Source organism: Panthera uncia, chromosome B1 (assembly GCF_023721935.1).
Source record: "Panthera uncia isolate 11264 chromosome B1, Puncia_PCG_1.0, whole genome shotgun sequence".
NCBI classification, from domain to species: Eukaryota; Metazoa; Chordata; class Mammalia; order Carnivora; family Felidae; genus Panthera; species Panthera uncia.
The window spans coordinates 160,846,614-160,870,597 of record NC_064811.1 but is presented as its reverse complement, the minus strand read 5'-3'; the positions used below and the strand labels follow the sequence as shown (position 1 = coordinate 160,870,597).

The following is a 23,984-nucleotide window of genomic DNA, read 5'->3' as shown; positions in this document are numbered from 1 at the left end:
TTGTGAATATTTTTGGTGTTAATTCCATAGCACATTCTCTAATTATGAAAGGCCATATGTCCTTCTACCCCCTACCCCTTCTTGGTTTGTGTCCTTTTTTTCTCTTTCTATCATAGAATGAATTCTAAAACTGACTTTGAATCAGTGATAAGAATGTATCAGAAACCAAAGATTATGAAAAATCTAGTTTTGTGTGCCTGAGATCTATAAAAAAATAATTTTGTTTACATGACATTTTATTTCTCTTAAAGATAATTTCTGTGCTTACTAATTTTCATTTTATTTATCACTGAAATTTCTGATTTGCACTTTGGGATTTGTTGCATGGTTGTAAGTAGAGTGCTTTCATTTTGGACCAAATGTTGCTTTCCCTTGAATTGTGGCATATAGGTGAGAGTGATAGTGTGACACTGGCTTAAATAACAACTTGCTTTTTGAAAATTTATTTGCTTTTGAAAGATTTTACTGTAAGATAATTTGTTCATTTATTTCATTTATTCATATAACAAACATTTAGATGCCTACCGTGAACAATGAATTTAGGATTTAGGTCTTGTTGAGGATTAAGGTAGAGAGATGTGAAATAAATATTTTTGGAATTATTTTTTAGTTTATGAAATACAGCTTTTAGTTTATACATTCTTTTTTGTCATATCAATTAAGCATTGTGAATCTCAGAAATAATGAGATGTTTCTTGGGTGGGGCTGTATTATTTGAGGTTGTGATGGTCTATTTAAAAAATTATCTTGGGGCGCCTGGGTGGCTCAGTCGGTTGAGCGTCCGACTTCAGCTCAGGTCACGATCTCGCGGTCCGTGAGTTCGAGCCCCGCGTCAGGCTCTGGGCTGATGGCTCAGAGCCTGGAGCCAGCTTCTGATTCTGTGTCTCCCTCTCTCTCTGCCCCTCCCCCATTCATGCTCTATCTCTCTCTGTCTCAAAAATAAATAAATGTTAAAAAAAAATTAATTAAAAAATTATCTTTAGGGGCGCCTGGGTGACTCAGTTGGTTAAACATCTGATTCTTGATTTTGGTTCAGGGCATGATCTCACTGTTGGTTCATGAGATCGAGTCCCCGAGTCCCCCTGCTTAGGATTCTTTCTCTTTCCCTCTTTTTCTGCCCCTCCACCCCTCTAAAAAAATAAATAAACACCAAAAAAAATTATCTTTAGACAGTGAGTCTTGGAAGGAACCTTTTCAGGAATAATTTTCACCTTGATATCAAATTTCTGGGTTCATTTTACACACAGAAAAATCTAGCTTATGTTCCTTCTTACTAGTCCAGAAAACTGTACTCTTAATGATAATTAACCACGTCATTGAAATGTTATTTTGTGGAGTAGTATTGTGGAACAGAGTTATAATTTGCGGAAGCATTACAATTGGAAAGGGAAGAGAAAGTATTGTCAACTAATGTTATTGTTTAGTTATTACCATATTTAGGTAACTTAGAGTAGAAAGATCAAGTGATACATTTAAAACCTTCTAAGTTACGTCAGTACAGTAAACTCTTAGTATACTGAATCCAAATTATTTTTCTTAGTGGAATTTGACATTTTAAATTTGTAGAATAAATGGGACTTTGACAGGAACTTAGATTTTTGATGTAGGGATGCAAATATGTTTTCATATTTGAAAACACTGAGTTAAGAATAATAAAGCTTTGATTTAGCTATTTGGAAATGGCCTTTATAGTAAGATTGATGCTACATCAATTTTCGGTGACTCTAATTGGACTGTGAGGAAAAGCTGGCTAGAAATAAAAAATAAAAATTTGTTACTAACAATTTATCGAGGTAGATTAAATATAAATGGGGTTAGGAATTGACTTTGTCTCAGCAGACTTGTTCTTATTTAAAAAAAAAAAAAACAACCCAGAAATTTAAAAATAATTCAGGCAGAGATATATTTATAATGCAGTATTTATTTAAATTCAATCAACTTTACAGGTAATTTTTGGTCTTCTAGTTAGCTTGTGAGCTCTGTGTGTTTTGGTAATTTTCAGTCCATGACACACCCTGAAAGAAAATTTGAGCTACTAAAGCAACCTTTGGTTTAGCCATTGCTAATCAAAACTTCTATACCTAGCCAATGCACACAACCTAAACATTTTTCTTACACTTAACAGTTACTAGCACTCTACTTTTTTTTGGACTAATTTCTAATAAATTGATGAAATAAAGGGAAGAAATTAATGAAGACATCAGATACTACAAAGTGCTTCAGGAATAGGACCTAGAGGATCTAACCATTTTGACCTTTCTTTGCCCTGTATCAGTAGGCCAAGGGAATGTAAGCAGTTGCTTATAGAAACCTATTAATAGCTAACATTTGTTAAAGGGCTAACAATGCATTGAGTACTGTTCTGAGTGCTTTGACATGTTTTCTTATTGAAGGCTCAGAAGAATTTGAGATGGTTAAATTTTATAGGTGTAATATATATAATAGCCATTTAATAACATTTAATAATACAGGTTTTCATTATGGCTTCTCATAAAACACCAAATGGAAAATGTATGCAAAATACATTATCTTCTTGTCTTTGCTGCCTGTTTTTTATTTAGTTCATCCTGACATATGAGCCAGTGTTTTTTTATATTACACTTATCTTTAATATTATGAAAGCAAATAGATAATAGGATTTTTTTTCTTTCTATTTACAGTATTGGAGAAAGTATATTTTCTATACTGACTTGGATCTTAGCTATATAAGAGGACTGAATCTGGCTGCCATGTTGGCTGGTTAAAGTAGAATTAAGAAGATTTTTTAAAAGTGAACTGGGAAGTGTTAAAATTAGAATAATGAATACTTTTCATGTTCTGATTTAAACATTTTTAAAGAAACAAATGATTGTTAGGATAGGCATAGGAATTAAGAGCCTCCTTCTGGTAAAGTTGTTTACCAATTGGCTACTTATGGGTGGAGTCAGTTCACAAAGGACCTGCAGCAGATGAATTAGACCTGTAGCGACTTCACCCTTCTGCTTTTCCCAGCTGGAGCAGGATTAGGACTCATTCAGCTGCAGCTGGTTCCCAGGAAAATCTAGACTGCTTCTTCTGGTGTTTTCCTTTGACAGGAAAGTCATAGTTCCCGACAGATGGCTTTCATCAGCACTGTACATAACTCTGTAAATTCAAGTCCAAAGAACTACTCTCAACTTCATTAGGGAACAGGCAAAGAAACTGTTTGTAATATGGTATTATTTGGTTAAGGGTTGAAATTAAGCATAGGGATTATAGTGGTGTAGTATTTCGATTTGCAGAATGCCATTCTGGGTCAAAATAGTTTTTAACTGCTGGCAATTAAAAAAAAAAAAAAGACCTAAGGAAAAATAAGTCTAGCTATGGTGTTAGGTATATTTTATACTTGGATTATATTATGCTTACAAAGTACAGATAAATTCTTTGAAAAAAAGAATCTTTTGCATTTTGTAGAATTTTGAGCCAGTAACAGTCTTGGATAACAGTATTTCTAATCTTATTTCATGAATAGAGAAATTGAGGGTCAAAGAGATTTAAGTGTCTAGTTCAGTGCCATGCAGCAGGTTAATCTGGGAGAAAGTGGTCAGACCCTTCTCAGTTCTTTGCTTTTTTTTTCATTAGGCTGTAGTACTTTAAAGCTTTAAAGTGTTAGAGAGCAACAAGTATAAAATAATGTATTTCTTAATGGAAACCATAGAATAAACTCTGGTCTAGAGAGTTTTGGTGGTTTTTATAAACCACAAATATGTAAATCAGCTTGTTTCAGTGTTTGAAGATAGCTGTACATTCTTGAAAGTTGAAGCAATATTTTATCGTTTTGTAAAAGACTGCTTTCTTATGGTCCACATTAGAGGAATTAGAAAGTGGTCCTCTGTTTTTAGGTATGTATCAGAAGAACATGTTGAGCTACCATAATGCTGGAAGAGAAAGTACTTGAATTTTGAAAGAAAAAAAAAAAGGTCTGCTTATAGTTAAGTCTGATTTTCAGAAAGTTGACAACATAGATCTTTGGAGTGACTTGGATAATTGGTTAGAACTTAAAATGTTTAGGACTGAGATAGAAAGGTACAAGCTTTTCTATTAATGAAGTAATTCTTATTAAAGTCATTAAATATGGGGAAAACAAATGTAGAGTCTACCATGCATTGTTATGTATACATAGAATCTTAATTCTGGGTGATGATTTGTAATAGGAAACAAACCTTAAAAGAGAAGGCAGCAAACAGATTATGTTTGTCTTTTTTGGTCGTTTTGACTAACAGTTCATCTCTGCATTATTTTACTTTGTGGTAAAATTTTGCAGTGCGTTACAGTAATGGCAAATAAAGATTGAGATTGGAGACAGTTATTTATACAATAACTGGGTGGTTTTAAGATTATTGGTAAAACTGATTAGGGAGAAAATGACGTGGAAAGAAAATCTGTCAGCTAAAAAACTTAAAATTTTTGTATGTGTGAAAGAAGACAGCTGATTCCTTTGCCATTTACCTTTCGTGCAGAAGGTAGAGATTCTGTGTGTGTGTGGCAAGGGGTGGGGGGTGGTGTTATCATGCTTATATTATAGGCTGCTTTTTCCTCCAGGGAATTGTGAACTGTAGTTGACCTGGAGAGGTGCTGTTAAGTTGGTTTTCAATTCTTTCTGCTTAGTAGACTGCAGGTTTTTCTTTTTCTTTCATTGGCTACAGTGAAGCATTTAACTCCTGAGTTTTCTAGAACCTGTAACAGAACCCTTAGAAACATTATTAAATTTTTTTGTGTGTTGAGTGTGATGCTGTGCTTTAGGATGGTTTCCCAACTTTTCTGTTGAGCATATCTTTAAATATCTGACTTAGGGTTTAGATCCTCTTTTACCATTTTCCTGCTTTAGTTATTTAATTTCTTCTCATGCCAGTAAATTCTTACTTAAATTTGTAACTTAAATCTAAAGCAGTGATACTAAATCCATTTTTGACTCAAGGAGCCTCAAAAAATAGACACCAGGGCAGTTAAATTTAGCAGTGGGGCCCAGATATGAGATTTTTTAAATTTTGTTTTGTTTTGAGGTTGCCATGTGCATCTTCAGTACAGCCAGGGTTGAAAACCCTCTATTTGAACTTGCTGAGGGGGTTAGGACAGAAGCAGATGCTTTTTACCTAATCATCGAAATTCAGACAAATTCATGAAACAACATACTTCACCCCCACTCTCATGAACACACTTTGAACCAGGACAGTGTACTTATGGAAACCTAAATTTTGTTTTATCCTACTTCCTGACCATAAGTGCCCTAATGTTTCACCTTTCTCTCCTACGCACCTGCTCTTTTTTTCCCGTCAGGGTCTCATTTGGTGCATATTCTGGAGAAGGTTCCATGTGTGAGTTTGATGGGTGCCCCCCTCCCACCACTCTAATGCTTTTCTTCTAATTGCTTGGCCTTATGGTTTATCACCTCAGTTACTCGCTTTACTCCTCCAATTGGCAAACCCCAGACTTGACATTAAGCCAATCATTTTTCTCTCCCTGCTTCTTGTGGGACTGTTTATCATTTTGAAGAAAATTACACGAACCATGTGGTGGGATGCCACTTATAAATTTGTAACATCTAATCAGTTCTGTTTTGGGATGTATGTCTGTGTCTTTAGTCTGTTCTCTCTGCAGCAGTTCAGTATTTCCTCCAGCCCTTTCGCTTTTCTCATTGTCAGCTGACCCTCCTGTATTCTCCTTCACAGAATGGAATCTCTCTGGCCATATGAGCTCATTCAGTTTATACCCCTCCCACACAAACCTACATACGTCTGTATGTATTTTACCCCCTTTGCTACCTTTTCAGAGGTTATAAAAGAAGTGTCTTGTCTAGAGCTCATCTCTCTGTGTATAGGAATCTGTTCTCTCCTGTCTCGGGGGCTTTGTTCCATCAATAATATTCCCAGTCTTCCCCTTAACATGGGGAAGTCTCTCCCATCAAATTAGAGTAAAAGCAAACAAAAACACTGCTCCAAATCCTTTTCTACATCTACACTCTATTGTCTTCCCTTCATTTTGAAACTCCTTGAGAAAAAGTCTGTATTCATTCCATATCTGTTGCAATCTGCCCTTTGGCCTAGAGCACCATTGGAAACAGCTCTTATGGACAGTTTTCAGTCTTTATGTTACCTGACTTCTCTGCAGCATTTATGGTTGTTAACCATTCTCTCCTCCCTTGACCTCTGGGATAATTTTTTGCTAGGTGTCTGTTTCTGCATCTTTCTGATTATTTTCAGTTTACTGGCTCCTTATCTTTTGCCTGAATCTTATATATTGGACTCCCTAAGGTCCTGATCTGTGCCTACTTGTTGTTTCAACCATTTGAGTTCTGTCTAGACTTAACCTTCACTATACTAATGACTAAATTCATAATCCAGACCTCTCTTTTGAGCTGTAGACTTGTATATCCCACAGTGTAGTGTCTTTTCTCAGCCATTTCAAATTCAGTGATGACCCAGATGGAATTTATCACCTTCAACTTGTTCTTTTGATTTCTTACTGTGGTACAAGACATTGATATTGACTCTGATTCCTAAAAGAAACTTTGGTATTATCTTCTACACTTCACTTGCACTTCTTTTGGATACAGCTCTAGTCTGCCCCCAGTCTTTTCTGCTTCTTTAACGTCTTTTAATTAACTGCCATTCCAGCTGCTACTCTCTCAGTGCAGGTCCTTGTCATTTCTCTCCTGATTTACCTCAGTAGTTTCCTCATTGGTGTTCCTTCCTCCAGTATCCTTTCCCTCCAGTCCACATTATTGCCAAGAATGATCTTGTTAAGAAGTGATTAAGAACACAGGCCCAAGAACCAGACCATCTGGGTTTGCATCCCATATTGGCAGCACTTGCTTTATGGCCTTGGGTAATTTGCTTAATTTTTCTTTGCCACATTTCTTTCTATAAAATGGAGATAATACAGTACCTATCTCAAAATGAAGTTTTGAAGATTTAATGAGTTAATATGTGTCAGTGTTGTCTAATAGTGCTTTGTGTGATGATGGAATGAATGTTCTATGTCTGTGCTCACTACAGTAGCCACTGGCCATATGTGGCTCTTGAAATGTGGTTGTTTGACTAAAGAACTTTAATTTAATTTAATTTAACTGAAATAGCCATATGTCTAATAGTTACTGGACAGTACAGAATACATAAAATCCAGTGCTCTATAAATACTAGCTGTTATTACCATCTTTCTGAAGTTAAACTTACTTCTCTGGTTAAAATTCTTTGGTGCCAAATTCTTTGGTATAGAGTATATAGTTTTTAACCCCCTTCACCCCATCGCATTGCTCTGAACTTGTCTACTGCTATTTCTTATGCCCTCTGTGTTCCACTATTCTAGTGGTTTTCAAAGTGTTGTCCCAGGGGTTAGAAGTAGTAGTGTCACCTGAAAATGTTTGAAATGCAGATTCTTGGGCCATATTCCAGGCATACTGAATCACAAACTGGGGGGTGGGGTCTAGCAACTTGTATGTTAATAAGCCCTCCAGGTGATTATGATGCATGCTAAGGTTTGAGAACCACTGTACATCCCAAACTACTTGTAGTTCCTCAGATCCACCTTGTTTTCTATTGCTCTTGTTTTTCTCCTGTCTGGAATGATTATCCTTTCTCTTTTCTTCACTGATTAGCTCTTATTTAATCTTGCAGGCTTAATTTAGGCATATCCTCTTTCCATTTCTTTCTTCATTATTACTCATCCTGCTTCCAGGGTGACTTAGTGCTCTTTATGCCTCTGAGATCCTGTACATGCCTCCATCGTAGCCCATTTTATATTGTATTGTTGCTTTAGCTTGTCTCCTACTAGACAGGGAATTTAGGATCTTGTTTTTTTGTCTTTGTATCCCTATCTGGCACAATGTCTGGTATGCTTTGTAAGTATGTATGGAACATTTTCAGGTGCCAGCACAGTGATTAAGTCCTGGGTAAAGGACATACTGTCTGTGTAATTAACACAGTGATAAGGGCTCTGATGGGGTAAAACCGAGTGCTGTGGAAACACAGGAAGGGGTGGAGAAAACTAGGGAAGTCTTCTCAGAGGAAGTCACATGTGAGAGGTTAGTGAGGTGGGGAAGCAAATGGGTGGGGTGGGAAAGAGTGGTTCCTGCAGAGGGAACAGCATGTACAAAGGCCTAGAAGCAAAACATTGTAGGCTCTTTATAAATGTTTAATTGAATATGAATGAAGAACCAAATCACACATCTAACTTTTAGATCTTAGTTTTGGAGTCACTACCCTCCCCAGCAAACATTAGTTAGCATTTATTCTTGATATACTGCTTTCTTTGAGATGATGGTAAGGTGTGATAGGGTAACCTCCAAGCCAGCAGGATACATATATGTGTGTGTGTGTGTGTGTGTGTGTGTGTGTGTGTGTGTGTGCGCGCGCGCGCGCGTGTTTGCTAGCCTTTTAGCGGTAGAAGATAGGATTTGTTTCATCTGAATTATTCTGCAGCGTGAGTATACATCAGTGGTGGCTGAGGTAAACGCATTGCTCTCATTGCTTAAGAATAGACCAAGATTTGGGGCGCCTGGGTGACTCAGTTAAGTGTCTGACTTGGCTCAGGTCATGATCTCACGGTTTGTGAGTTGGAGCCCACGTTGGGCTCTGTGCTGACAGCTCAGAGCCTGGAGCCTGCTTCAGATTCTTTGTCTCCCCCTCTCTGCCCCTTCCCCACTTTTGTTCTGTCTCTCAAAACTAAATAAAAATTAAAACAAAAAAAAAAAGAATAGAGCAAGATTTTAAACAAGCAACTTGAAACTTAAGAGCACTGACAAAGCATATCATTAAGAAGGCTGAAAGGCTACCAGCATGACAGCCACAGCTGTTGGTACTTTTGTAGCTCCACTCTGTATTGGCCCTTTTTGCCCTTATTGCTGCCACCCTAGGTTTCCTGTTGGTCTCATTAACCCTCCATTGTAAGAGCATCAAGGCCTTGGTTAATGTGCTGTGTAAGCTCCAACTTTGAGTTGCAGTTGAATACCTGCTTTCCTCTGTTTGGGATTTTACATATGTAACTTTGAGTAAAAATGTACCTTTTTCTTTGAATGCTTTACAAGTGGGTTGGCTTTGTCATCTATTAACTTTGAAAGAACAATAAAAATAAAGTTTTGTTTCTAATAACTTCAGCTAAGCAGAGAACTCTTCAGCAAAGAAAGCTAGAGAAAGAAAAAGTGAAATAAAGTATTTCTCCCTAAAACTTCATATGGGTAGTATAATTATGTTTCTGAAGTGTTTCACAGATGATAAAAGATTTTGGTTTCACATATATCTTCTTTTGCTCTAACACTTTCGTAGTACGGTAGGCCATCCAGGTGTTATGATTGCTAGATTTTGTGTATGGAGAGTTATAGGGTTCATTAAGGGAAGAAATGGAACTATAGTCCTGGTCTCTTTCAATCCCAGTACTTCTCAGCAACATCAGGCTGCTTCTTGTTCATGAAAATGACAAGCGTTAAAAAAAAAAGTGGTGTCTTTTACCGTTTATTACATACATCTGTCAAACCATTTATCAGGTCATACATGTTATTAATCTTTGTATTCACTTTGTAAGATGCTCAGAAAATGTTGAATTGAAACTGTCAGGTTTAAACTGGAAGGAGGAATGATAGAAATCAGGTTGACTTAAAAAAAAACAACTATTAACTCTCTTAGTAAACTTAGAAGCTAAACCATTTATCCTCTCAAAATTTATAGCCTCTGTAGATTTAAAAGGGGAGATAGAGTTTCAGATGTTTTCTGCAAATGTTTGATACATCAGCTGTAAAGTATCATTTGCTACTTCCTTCAAGATATTTGTTCTCTATTACCCATAAAGTATTTTAAAAAGTTTAAGAAATTGTGTTTTCCTAATAGGTAATAATAATTCATTAGTGCATAAAATTAAAAAAGTACAAAAGCGTTCCATTAAAAGTATTCTTTTAACTCCAGTTCCGCAAGCAACCAGTTCCCCTCCTGGGATGTAGTCAATGAGTTTGGTTTCTACCCTCCAAAGAGATTCTCTGTGTATATAAGCAGTCACTTATATATATGTTTTTTTCTCCCATATAGAGCATACCTTAGAGCATACCTTAATACACTTTTCTGCATCTTGCTTTGTTTTTCTTCCCGCTTAACAATGTATCTTAAAAGTGTGTTCCATGTCATTATGTAAGATTTGGTGGTATTCTGTTTTATGGATGTACCATAATTTACGTAACTAGTTCCTCACTGATGGACATTTCTTTCCAATTTTTTTTTATTACAAACAGTACTCAGTAACCTCCATTGCGCATTATTTTAGACTTGTAGGTTGCTAGAAATGGAACAATTGGGTCAAAGAATATGTATGACTTTGTAAGTTTGGTATTTCTAAATTTCTCTCCATAGAGATTACCCAACAGTGTATCAGAGTACTTTTTGCCTACATCCTTCACAACACAGTGTTATCAAACTTTTTGATTTTTGGCAGTCTTATAATAAATGAAAAATCATTATCTACTTAAAGAAAATTTTCTTTAATGTTTGTTTATTTTTGAGAGAGAGAGAGCTGGGAAGGGGCAGAGAGAGAGGGAGACACAAAATCCGCAGCAAGCTCCAGGCTCGAACCCACGAGCTGCAAGATCATGACCTGAGCTGAAGTCAGATGCTTAACTGACTGAGCCACCCAGGTGCCCCTATCCATTTTTTAATGTTTATTTTTGAGAAAGAGAGAGCGAGAGAGAGCGCGCGCGCGGGAGCAGGGGAGGGTGAGGAAGACAGGATCCAAAGCAGGCTCTGTGCTGACAGCAGTGAGCTGGATGTGGGGCTCAAACTCACAAACCATGAGATCATGACGTGAGCCGAAGTCAACTGCCTCAGCCACACAGGCGCCCCAATCCATTTTTGACTGCATTCTTTGACTCTTATTGGAGTTTGTTCTTCCAACCTAGTGCCCAGAGACAGCCTCTGATCTGTATTTCTACTACTAGTATGTCTTAAGCCTGATTACTTAAAAACATACAAACATACATACTTAGAGGTAATCAGAAATTTGTTTAGTTTTTTTTTTATAACTGTTATATGGTGTTGCTTTGAGAAATATGTAGGTCGTTTTGCATGGTCTTTTGTAAGCCTGTAACAACTTCTCTCTTGTAGTGGCCTGTACTGTTAGATTTCTGTCCTGTAGAATCACCCTCCACGCATCCACCCGCTCCCTTGCCCCACCATCTTAGCTTTGTTGCTTTTCTACTGATGGTGGGGAAACCTTGTTTGATTGATTATGTTCATGTTTGTCAGTCTTTTTAAGTGCATGTTATATAATACTTGCATTTGAAAACTTACATAATTTTGAATAAATATTATGTACTAGATGTTTAAGGAAGATTGTCTATTTTTAGATGAACTAAAGGCTCATAGAGGTCAAGTGATTTGCCCAAGATTATATAGCAAAATATACGTGCTTAGAATGTAGAGGCTAGTGGAATGGTCAAAAGAAAAAAAACACTATGAATTCAGAGTTGAGATAAACTAAGATTCTGGTAAATTGGTCCAGTAGTTTAAAGTACTTCGCAAATTATTACAACTCTAATTCTGATTATTTTGGGGCTTATATAAGAGTATTTAAGAGCCATACATCTCAGCCTCATCACTTAACTTATTGTTTAATCTTTAAGTTTATCCTCAAGTGTCAGTTTCTTTTCTGCAAAAGGGATAGTAATAGTATCTAAATTACCAAACTCATCGAGCAACAGCCTTTTTGAAGATTATTTTTAGTCTAGGCAGGTCATAGCTGCTATGGTTTTTTAGCGTTTGTTTTCAGAAACAAATATCAGGAAGTAGTGCTGACTTCCCTTTCTTTTCTTCAGTGAAACAACAAAACAAATCAGTTTATTAACCCGCAAAATATTGCCATTGTATTTTGAAAACTATTTGAAGTCTTTATGAACACCTCTCAATTTTAAGAGGACATAGAAACAGACATCTTGATAGGTTAAAATTGTTCATATACTTTATAATCCATTTAAATTAGGATGGACATTCTCTGGTCATACTCCTTTGGAATAGGCAAAATATTTGAATAGTCCCCCCATTTGGACCTATTTTTTTTAGTAACAGTGTTTCTCCCCCTACCCCCATAAAAGAACAAAATAACAACCCCCTTTGTCAAAGTCATCAAAATAAGTCTTTATTTTATGTCTTGAAGCTCAGGATTAGGGTAAGGATGAAGTCCTGGAGCTGCTGTTTTTCCCCATGCAAAGTGACCTAGCTCATATTAGGAATCAAACTAATGAGTTTAATATAATTAAGCACCACATCGTATAGTATGTTTCTCAAATTTTCATCTGGGAATCTTGTTAAAATTCGATTTTAGGTCTTTGGTGAGGCCTGAGATTTTGCATTTCTAACAAGGTCCCAAGTATTCCATTGCTGAGCAGGATACACTTTGAGTAACAAGTTTCTGTAGGATCAAATCTCTCCTGTACTCTTGACTAATTGTGTTAAGTCATATGCTTATTTTCAGACATGCATTCAGCAGATATCCACAGAATCTCTGTGTTCCAGCTGCTATGCTAGGTACTGGGATTATTATATAACAGGGATACTACATAGATACTCTGCCCTTACCAAGGAAATAACAATAAATTACATGAAGTGGTGATGCCTAAGTCCAGGGAGCTCTGAGAATCTAAGTACAAAAACTGCTTTTTAAAAAAAAAAAAAAAAAAAAAAAAACAGGAAGAGAAGGAAACTGATTTGTCTGATGTATCGACATGTAAGTTCCCAATACAGTGGAGCTTTGAATGATTGTCGGTCTCAGATAGATGTTGGCAGACTTTTTCTGTAAAGTGTCAGAGGATAAATATTTTAGGCTCTGTGGGTCGTAGAGTCTCTCATCTCACTTCTTAACTCTGTGCAGAGCAACTGTAGACAATATGTAAATGAATGAGAGTGTGTTTCAATAGAGAATAGACTTTACTTACCTAACAGGTGGTGGCCTGAATTTGGTTGTAGGCCCACGGTTTGCCCACCCCTGCTCTAGAACAGCAGTGTTTTACATTCAGTTGTGAAACATGTTGAAAATAATTTAAAGTGAGAAGTGATTTATTTAAAAAATTAAGGTGGTTATCTCTATAATAACATCACTGATTTATTTGCATTCAAATATACTGTCTGGGAATATGAATTGTTTATACAGTCATATGTTGGAGATATTGCGGGTTCAGTTGCAGACCATACAGACCATTGCCGTAATTGCAATGAAATGGGTCAAGTGAATTTTTTGGTTTCCCAGCGCATATAAAAGTTATGTTTATGCTATACTGTAGTCTATTAAGTGTGCGATTGTATTATGTCTAAAAAAAAAACAGTGTACTTAACTAAAAAGTAGTTTATTGGTAAAAAAAAAAAATGCTGTCATCTGAGCTGTCAGTTGTAATCATTGATCACAGATCATTATAACAAATATAATAATGAAAGAATAAGTTTGAAATATTGTGAGTTACCAAAATGTGACACAGAGAAATGAAGTGAGCAGATTCTATTGGAAAGATGGCACCAATAGACTTGCTTGATGCAGGGTTGCTACAGACTTTCAATTTGTAAAAAATGCAGTATCTGCAAAGCACACAAAGCAAAAGCCCAATAAAACAGTAATGCCGTATACTGGGGGAATATATTTTACCTGTGATTGTCATTTGTCTCATGTGTATATACTGGGGGAATATGTTGTACACGAGATTGTCATTTGTCATGTATATATACCGGTGGAATATATTGTACATGAGATTGTCATTTGTCATGTGTATATACTGGGGAATATATTGTACATGTGATTGTCATTTGTCATGTGTGTATACTGGGGGAATATATTGTACATGTGATTGTCATTTGTCTTGTGTATCGCTGGGAAAAGAAGGGTAAAAAACTGCTCTAGGGGCGCCTTGGTGGATCAGGCAGTTAAGCATCCAACTTCAGCTCAGGTCATGATCTCACAGTTTGTGAGTTCGAGCCTCGCGTCAGGCTCTGTGCTGACAGCTCAGAGGAGTCTGCTTTGGATTCTGTGTCTCCCTCTCTCTGCACCTCCCTGGCTCATAGTCTGTCTCTCTCTGTCTCAAAAATAAATATACATTAAAAAAAATTAAAAAGCGTGGACAACTGAGTCCCACTTGACCTTTAAAAAAACTACTGCTCTAGAATTTTAGGTCGCACTCCTAAAGAGCAGCACAAATGACTTTTCTCCTTTTATTGTGTGGGGAAAGGAGCCATGACAGGTAGAAGAGTTAGGGAATCTCACATAGTTATGCAGTGAAGTATTTTGTAAATTGCCTTTTCTGGTCAGTATTGAAAAATATATATAATACAGGACCAGAAGAGGAGAGACCTCCTTGGATATTGAAATCAATTACCATCATTTAGGGTAATAAACAGAATTTGAGCTCTGTAGTTTGCTTTCTGGTTTCACCACTTAATTAGTTGTATTGTCTTGGGCAGATTATTTAACCTCTTTGCCCCTCTGTTTCTTCATGAGATCATGATCCTGCACACAGTTTTGGAGATGATAAGAAACTCTGTATTTGATAGCACCTAGTACAGCACTGGTACATAGTAAGCCCACAGTAGATGTCACTTCCTTCCCTTCTGACCTGCTTGCAGAGCAGTTTATTGTGTACACTTGGTAAATGTAGACTCAGGTTTCTGACCTCCACAGAGATAGAGAGTAACTATAGTCCTGACTGTAAATTAATTTTGATTTCCTTAAAATTGCCACTAGGAACAGTTTTCTATGACATTTTTGTAGCTCTGTAGTAAAGTTGGATTTTTTACAGAGCCTAGAATTTAAATTTACAACATTGTTAGTCTCTTTGAGCTGTATTAGTAGAAGGGAAAGGTGACATTCGCTACTGACAGGCTATGTATAGCTACAAAAAATACATATTTATATATGCATATAAAAAGTAGGGGTGCCTGGCTGGCTCAATTGGTAGAGCATGTGATTCTTGATCTTGAGGTTGTGGATTTGAGCCCCACGTTCGGTGTAGAGATTACATAAAAAAGTAGTCTTTACATATATATAGAGAGCAATGGCTGTCTAGCAGCTTTAGTTGTGCCACCTAAGTCTGTCTCCCATTTCCTTACTTATTAGTTCAGTTCTTTTTTTCGGCTACTGCGTTTAGTTGTTTTTAGGCTGGTTTCCCTTCATTCATCCAATAAATATTTAAGGATACCTGACATGTGGTAAGTACCATTGTAAGTGCTGGGGATTTAGCAGTGAACCAAATGGATAAAAATCTCTGTCCTCATGGAGCTTAGATTATCTAGCTAACTGCAGTCTAGACTTCTCTATACTTTTGTCTTATTACTCTCTCTAAAATATCATGTCCTCCCTTTGTTTAGAATCCTCAAGTCTAGTGGAGTTCTGTTGCCTTTTGGGTGAAGTTCAGGTTCCTCAGCCGTTATGCATTGTCATCTGTTGCTACACTCTGCTTAACCCTCTGCCTTCCAACATATTGCAGTTCCTTGCAGGCACTACACTCTTGTGCCTTTCAGTTTTTATATAAATGTATCTCTGCTTGGAGTGTCATTCTTTTAGACGCTCCTACAAACAAACAGAAAAATAGCTGATGCTCCTCTTTTAAGCCTCCACTACCATTACTGGCTTGGTGAGATGACTTTCTTTATGAACATAACAAACATTCTCGTGGCATGTTAGGCATGCTGATGCTATGACATTTTTTCCCCTCTGTATTATGATAGTCTATTTATCTGCCTCTCCTAGTGGCATTAAAGGCAAGGGCTGCTTTATATTTCTTTCTCAGTGTCTGTCAAGGGGCCTGGCTCATAGTTTGAAATATTCATTGAACAAATGAATGAAATGCCTGAACTTCAGTCTCTCAAGCTGACTGAAGAATATTGGGGGGTTCATTCAATAAACTTTTGAATTTGTGGAGTGTTTACTTTGTGCCAGATAATGGAGATAAATAGATAATTTGTTCTGGGATGAGTCAAAAGAAAGGCTGACAACTTATTTTCACAGCAGACTATCTTTTTTATTAGACACACATACACACGAGTGTGTGCACACATGTTACTAATAAGTCTTAGTCAAGTATCCAAACAGTGCTGATGTTATCTTTTTTTAATGTTTTTACTTATTTTTGAGAGAGGGAGAGAGAGACACACAGAGCACGAGCGGAGAGGGGCAGAGAGAGAGGGAGACACAGAATCTGAAGCAGGCTCTAGGCTCTGAGCTATCACCATAGAGCCTGGCACAGGGCTTGAACTTGTGAACCATAAGCTCATCACCTGAGATGAAGTCGGATGCTTAACTGACGGAGCCACCCAGGTGCCCCATTGTGTTATCTTTTTTTTTTTAAATGCTTTTATTTATTTTTGAGAGAAAGAGAAACAGTGAGTGGGGGAGGAGCAGAGAGAGAGGGAAACACAGAATGTCAAGCAGATTTCAGGCTCTGAACTGTCAGCACAGAGCCTGATGCGGGGCTTGAACTCCCGAGCCATGAGATCATGACCTGAGCCAAAGTCGGACGCTCAGCTGACTGAGCCACCCAGACGCCCCTGATGTTGTCTTTTTAATGAAGCAGTGTTTTAAACTGTTGAAGAAAGGGGCGCCTGGGTGGTTCAGTCAGTTAAGGGTCTCAGCTGAGGTCATGATCTCGCGGTTCGTGGGTTCGAGCCCCGCGTCAGGCTCTGTGCTGACCGCTCAGGGCCTGGAGCCTTCTTCAGATTCTGTGTCTCCCTCTCTCTCTACCTCTCCCCCACTTGCGCTGTGTGTCTCTCTCAAAAATAAATAAATAAATAAATAAATATTAAAAAAAATAAACGGTTGAAAAGAGACCTAAAAATCTGGGGATCTGCAAACCATTTTAGGATCATATGAACAAGGAATATGAATCCTGGTTTGTCAGAAAACCTTCTGTAGATCTACCTTCTGGTAGATCAAGAAAGTGTCAGCATCTAACTTGCAGAATAGGGCCAGTAGCTTGGAAGAAAATTCTGGAGACCAGAGGGAAATAGTCTTTAAAAATTACCACATCACTGATACCCTGGGTGGTTCAAAGAATGACACTGTAAAAATAAGTAAGAACAACAACAAAAAATGAGCACTGACAACTTTGAATAGAAAGTGATTAGAAGAGATTAATTCTGAATTCAAAAAAGGTTTGTGGGTACTTAATTTTATTTATATTTACATTTTTCTTTTTTGTATGCACAAGATATATGGTAAAAATATGTCAGCACTTTCAGTAAGTTTATTATTTTTTAAAACTAATTTTTTTAAGTTTATTTTGAGAGAGGGCATGAGCAGGGGAGGGGCAGAGAAAGAGGGGGACAGAACTCCAAGCAGGCTCCACACTGTTAGCACAGAGCCTGGTGCAGGGCTCAAAACCTGAGCCAAAACCAAGAGTTGGACACTTAACTGACTGAGCCACCCAGGTGCCCCTCGGTAAGTTTACTTTAAAATTTTAAGTAATAAAAGAGTTGGGGGTAAAAGCTGGGGAAAATGGGAGTATAGGCAATGGTAATATTTTTTGCACATCCCAGAGGTCCGTAGTCATTTGGATGGTTTAGTTACATACAAAATATGTTTTAAACAACTGTGTTTGCTCATTATTGTATTGCTTGTCTTTAAAAATGTGAAGGCTTATATATGGAAGTGCTGAATTACTATATTGTACACTTGAAACTAATATTACACTGTATGTTAACTAACTGGAATTTAAATAAAAACTTAAAAAAATGTTCACACACAAAAAATGTGAAGGCTTGTAAATGTTTTCTTTTTTCCAGTTAATAGTAAAGTTTTGACCTTTTAATGCTACTCTTGGAGAAAATTTTTTGTCTCCCCACTCTCACTTTTATAGTAGAGCTGTCTACTCATAGACCTCCTATTTCACCATCATTCCTCTTTTTTGAAATCGCAGATAAGTCATTTTCATATTGCAGTTCTCTTTGAGTCTTATTTTATGGATGTTATTCTTTAAAATTGTATTTGTAACCATTAATCTGTCAATCTGTTGTGTTTACAGGGATGTTAAAAGTGTTTTGTGTATTCATGCTGATGTTTTTTAAATTCAAGGATATGCATACGTAAAAAGGATTGTTAAACTATACCACGTTATGTATATTTGTTAAAAGGAAAAAGTTTAATCTTTGACTAATGATCCTTGATGTTAATTTTTACTGCTCACTTTTAATATTGATTTTAAGACAATAAGTAGGAGAGAGTTGTTTCCTGAATTGCTTCTTTGGTACATCAGTTCCTGAATATACATTTGAAGAACAGAGGGAATCCCTGTCACAGTAAATTAAGGAAACAGTGCATATTCATAGTTCACGTAAACATATTAAAAGAATTGTGGAGTCCCCAGCTCTATACCTCTTTAGTTTTGCTAACCGAATTTATTTGTATAAGGGAAGACCCTCACCCCTTTGTCCCACCTCTTACCACCCTTAAGACCTGTTTAGGAAACACTGCTGTTTTGCTTTTTCTGGGGTTCTAATATTTCGGAACTTAGCTATTTGGTCACCAATGGCAGTTAGAATCTTTGTGCTTTTCTGCATTTGCAGTAAAATAATCTGCGGGAGTTACTTCAAGGAGGGAAAGGAGCCAGTATGTTTCAGTTGGAAAAGCCTGTCCTTAGGGTCTGTGTATATCCATGAGCAAACTTCTTTATTGTCTTTTAATTCCTATTTGAACATCAGACTTGTTGGGCTGTTTGGATGGTTGGAGTGGGAATAAATACAGTGATGTTCACATCAATTGTTCATTGCATTGGAAGGGACAAGATGGTTAAAACAAAATTATGATTAAATTAAAATGCCTTTTTTTTTTTTTTAAGAAAAACTTTCAAATGAAGTAAATTACCCTTGAGCATTGTTTTGTCCAGGTAATAAATTACCTGTTTCTCTGCTGAGAGGATAGGATAATAGATATTCTAGGAATTGAAATATGTCTATAAAACTGTGTAGGAAGTTGTGAATTGGCATTGGAGGCTTTCTAGATCTACTAATTTGTAAGCACCTTGAAGGTAAAGTGTTTGTCTTCTTATTGCTGACAGGCAAATACCGTTTTACGAATGACAGTAATCTGTGTCTGAATTTAAGGCAGAATGACTTTATATTCACTTACAAAGTGCCTCCTATGTGTCTGACATTGTTAATCACCTGTAATTGGCCATTAAATGCTATTGTGGTATCTGGAAAGTTGTTTATATATTTGCCTTCTGATTCATCTGTCCTCTTTTGCTTCCCAGCTCTGCTTTCCCCCAGCACCTAGGGGCTGTGTATTACATTCCTGCTTACCATAGTGTAGGCTGCCAGCTTGAGAGTCAAGATTCTCATTGGTACAGCAGAGACACAGGCCATGGTCCTGACCTCGTTGGACAGATTGTTATGGATTTTGATATGTCGGTGATGACTCAGTAGGTTTTGATATGTCTTTGTGGATGACATTGGTGGAGCACCTCTAACTTTGACTTGACATCTTCTAGCTTAGTCTAGTATGTTCTCATTGCCTTAATGTCTTCACTCATATAGTAGTTAAACCATTTGAAATAGAATCTTGAGACTTAAGGATGAGGAGTAGTGGAAGAATTATGAACAGTGATTCCTCAGCTAATTAAAGAGACCTGATCTTACAGTCTGACCTAATCCTGAACTGGTAAATACAAGTGAATCACTGAATGCACCAAAGTATGTTTGTATCTTATGTATGAAATTGCTCATCCTAAAATATCTTTAGATCGCTTAAAATTTTTTTTAATGTTTATTTTTGAGGTGGGGTGGGGGGAGACACAGAATTCGAAGCATGCTCCAGGCTCTGAGCTGTCAGCACAGAGCCTGATGTAGGGCTCAGACCCATGGGCCATGAGATCATGACCTGAGCCACAGTCAAAGCAGTATGCTTAAGTGACTGGGCCACTCAGGCGCCCCTAGATTGCTTTTTTAAAAAAATGTGTATAGATAGCTAGATAAATCTGTTGTCTTCCCTGTCCCACTTTATCCTTTTCTTCTTTCTTTCTTTACTTCTCTTGTCCTCCCTTTTGTCTTTGTCTTTGTCTTATTGCTGTGATTTCTGCCCCACCCTAAATAAAAACAAAAATTAAAAACTGATCATGCTGTGGATTCGACGTATATTTGTTGATGTAACTTTGTATTTCTTTTTTTTTAAATTTTTTTTTAACGTTTATTTATTTATTTATTTATTTATTTTTTTAAATTTTTTTTTCAACGTTTTTTATTTATTTTTGGGACAGAGAGAGACAGAGCATGAATGGGGGAGGGGCAGAGAGAGAGGGAGACACAGAATCGGAAACAGGCTCCAGGCTCTGAGCCATCAGCCCAGAGCCTGACGCGGGGCTCGAACTCACGGACCGCAAGATCGTGACCTGGCTGAAGTCGGACGCTTAACCGACTGCGCCACCCAGGCGCCCCACGTTTATTTATTTTTGAGACAGAGAGAGACAGAGCATGAACGGGGGAGGGTCAGAGAGAGAGAGAGAGAGAAGGAGACACAGAATCTGAAACAGGATCCAGGCTCTGAGCTGTCAGCACAGAGCCCGACGTGGGGCTTGAACTCACGAACTGCGAGATCATGACCTGAGCCGAAGTCGGACGCTCAACTGACTGAGCCACCCAGGCGCCCCTAACTTTGTATTTCTTAAAAAAAAAAACTGGTAGCTTGAGACTTCTCTCTGTATTTTAAGAAGGAGCATAGCCCCTAAATGTGGTTCTTTTACTAATGTATTGCCTTCAATTGATTTTTCTATGGGATTTGATCTCTATAGCCTGGGTATACGTGATTGTTAATAGTTTGTATTAGCTGATTACCCAGTTAAAGTCCAGTATTGTATATGGGACAGTTAGGTAGGAAAACTAACGATAGCAAAGAGACTGTATTAGCATATCTGACATCTCCTCTTTGCACACCTTACATGCAGTCCATTAGCAAATACTTAGGGCTCTGCCCTTAGAGCAGGGGTTGGCAATTTATGGCCACCAGCCAAATCTGGCCCCTCACCTTTTTTGGTACAGACTGTGAGCTAAGAATGTTTTTCACCTTTTTAAATGATTGAAAAAAATCAAAAGAAGAATATTTCATATGTGCAAATTATATGTAATTTAAATTTCAATGTCCATGTGAAGTTTTATTGGAGTACAGCCACACTTGTTCATGGCTTCTTTCATACTTTACAGCAGAGTTGAGTAGTTGCAACAGAAGCTTTATGGCCTGTAAAGCCTAAAATATTTACTGCCTGACCCTCTGCAGAAAAAGTTTGTCAAATCCTGCTTTAGAGGAAATGCAGAATCCATCCACTTCTCATTTCCTCTGCTGCTGCTATCTGGTTTGGACTTCTTGGCTGAACTATTGCTATTGCCTTCTAATTATCTCCTTGCTTTTTGTCTGTGTCCCCCTACACCTGTATAGCCAGAGGAATGATCTTCATAATAGGTAAGCCAGATCTTGTCATTGCTTTGCTCAAAACTATTTAAAGTTTGATGTCTTGTTCAAAGTAAGTGTGAAAAGTAAAAGACTATTTATAATGGCCTACAAAGCTCTAGATCAGGGGTTGGGAATATAAAGTTTCTTTGTTGCAACAATGCAACTTCACTGTTGTGTGAAAGCAGACATAGGAATATGAAAACAAGTAGACATGGATGGCTGTGTTTCGGTAAAACTTTACTTATAAACACAGGTGGTAGGTCAGATTTGTCCTAGAGGTTGTAGTTTTTTGACTTCTGCTCTAGATAGTATGAAATCCTCCCAAACCCTTACCTTTCCATGTATATATACTTCCTGGTTTTACTTCTGTCTCTCCCCTACTATCTACCAGCTACATTGATTTATAGGTACATCCCTGCCTCACAGCATTTTGCATTTGCTGTTCCTTCTACTTGGAACACTCTTCCCCCAGATAGTCTGTATCTGTTGAGTACCTGCTATATATGAGGTGCTGTCCTCAACTCTTGGAATATATCTGTGAGCAAAACCTAAATCCCACATTGTATGTAGTCAGCATTCCTTTGTGTGTTTATGAAAACAGTGAAAAAAATTAGCAAACATAAAAAAATAGAAGATACATTATTTTATGATATATGTGCAGTGGAAAAAATAGAGTGTGCTCAGAGAGACCTCATGGGTAAAATAACATGTATGCAAAGACCTGGGGGTTGGGTATCTCCAAAGTAAATATTTGCGTGGCGTTTTTACCTTAGTGTCTGACACGTAGTGTTCAGTAAGTATTTATGAAATGAATCAATCTAGGGGAACTGATAATCCCTAGATTTACTCATAACCAGTGTATTTATAGCATGCTTATCATCACATGTGTTTATTGCTTCTTAATAAGAAATAGGTTACTGGGTAATAAATTTGGAAGCAAAGGAGGAATTTAGCATCACTAAGAACTCTTCAAGATGATTTTGTTTCTTTTCAGACCAAATGGATACTTAACCTTATATTGAGGAAGATAGCCATGAAGAAAAGTGATGTTGGGAAGTGATTGAACAGGAGAGAAGAGAAACATAGGCTGTACTCAAATACAAATTTAGTTAGTGACATGGATCTCCAACTTCTTTTGCTATAAGGGAGTCTACCCAAATGTTTCTTCCTTCATCTGTCACTGTTCTGTTTCCCGATTCAAAATATCCTTTAAACAATTGATTTAGAGCAGGGCTCAGCACACCTGACCCATCCTGTGGTCCAAATCACACCTGAGACCTATTTTTATATGGACCTTCAGCCAGTTTTATATTTCAAAAACAAAAACAAAATAGATAATATGCTCTGGATGATATGGATCTGATGTGGTCTGTAAAACCTAAAACATTTCCTTTTGACCTTCTACAGAAACGGTTTGTCAGTCTCTGACTTACAGGCACCTTCTTGGTTGCTTCCAGGGTAGAAAGATACTTTTCTGCTGTGGTCTTCCTAAATAATGGAACTTCACAATTGGAACATGCAATCCATCTCACTTATTTTATAGGTTGCATTGAGACTAGAAAGCTACATCAGCTTTTTGGGGTCACACAGCTTTCTAGGTATAGAGTCTCTAGCCCATTATTATTATTTTTTAAGTTTATTTATTTTGAGAGAGAAGGTGGGAGGAGGGAGGGAAAAGATAGAGGGGGAATCCCAAGCAGGTTCTGTGCTTTCAGTGCAGCCCTATGTGGGTTTTGATCTCATGAACCATGAGATCATGACCTGAGCCGAAATCAGGAGTCCCACGCTTAACCACTGAGCCGCCTAGGTGCCCTCTAGTTCATTATTTTTTATGTACCTTTTTTCATAGCAGTAATGAGTGGTATTCCCTCTTCTGTGACATCTTAGGCAAACTATCTTTTCTAAGCCTTATTTTTTTTCATCTGTAAAACAAATCGATGGTATAGGGTTTTTGTAATGGCTAAATGAACTAATACATATAAGGTATGAGTATATAGTTAAAAATACCTAACAGAACATAGCTCTGTTTTGTAAAGGTGTAGTTAACAGATTTCTGGTGCCTAGGAATCACTCCCTGCCCCAGTATATTTTAAGGGATAGGGTCAGGGAAGGAATGTGTTTCTGTCATCTAGGATTTTAATTCAGACCTCCTTTGTGTTTTGAAAAGTAGTTAGAGATCTATTTCAGTAACATTGTACTTCATTGATTTTTTTGGGGGCTTAACTAGTTTTTAGAGCATCGTTAAAATGGGATATTTTGTTCCAAATTGTAAACAATTGATTTACAAACAGACTTTTGAACAAAATTGGGTTGCAGATTGAAGATTACTTTCCTAAAAAGGTTAGGCAGAAGAGATTTTTGGTCATTTTGTTCTATGTGTTTGTAGTGACTGAATTTGTGAGGAAGCTGAAAGGGAAAGATGGAGGGCAGGAAATGGGGCACCTCTGGGAATTCAGTATAGTATTCCAGGCCAGTCTTATTTCTAGGGCATGTTGACAAAAATGCTTGGCAGTTATTAAATTGTTCAGAATGTCATTTATGTATGGATTAGTGCTGTTTTCAATGTTTACCTAGTCTGTGAG

The 23,984-nt window shown here is 37.3% G+C and overlaps 1 protein-coding gene across 4 annotated transcripts in view; it reads left to right on the top strand.

Moving 5' to 3' along the window:
- The window catches only part of KAT6A (lysine acetyltransferase 6A), a 113,972-nt gene that overhangs the window by 6,656 nt on the left and 83,332 nt on the right, over nt 1-23,984 (top strand). The window lies entirely within an intron of this gene.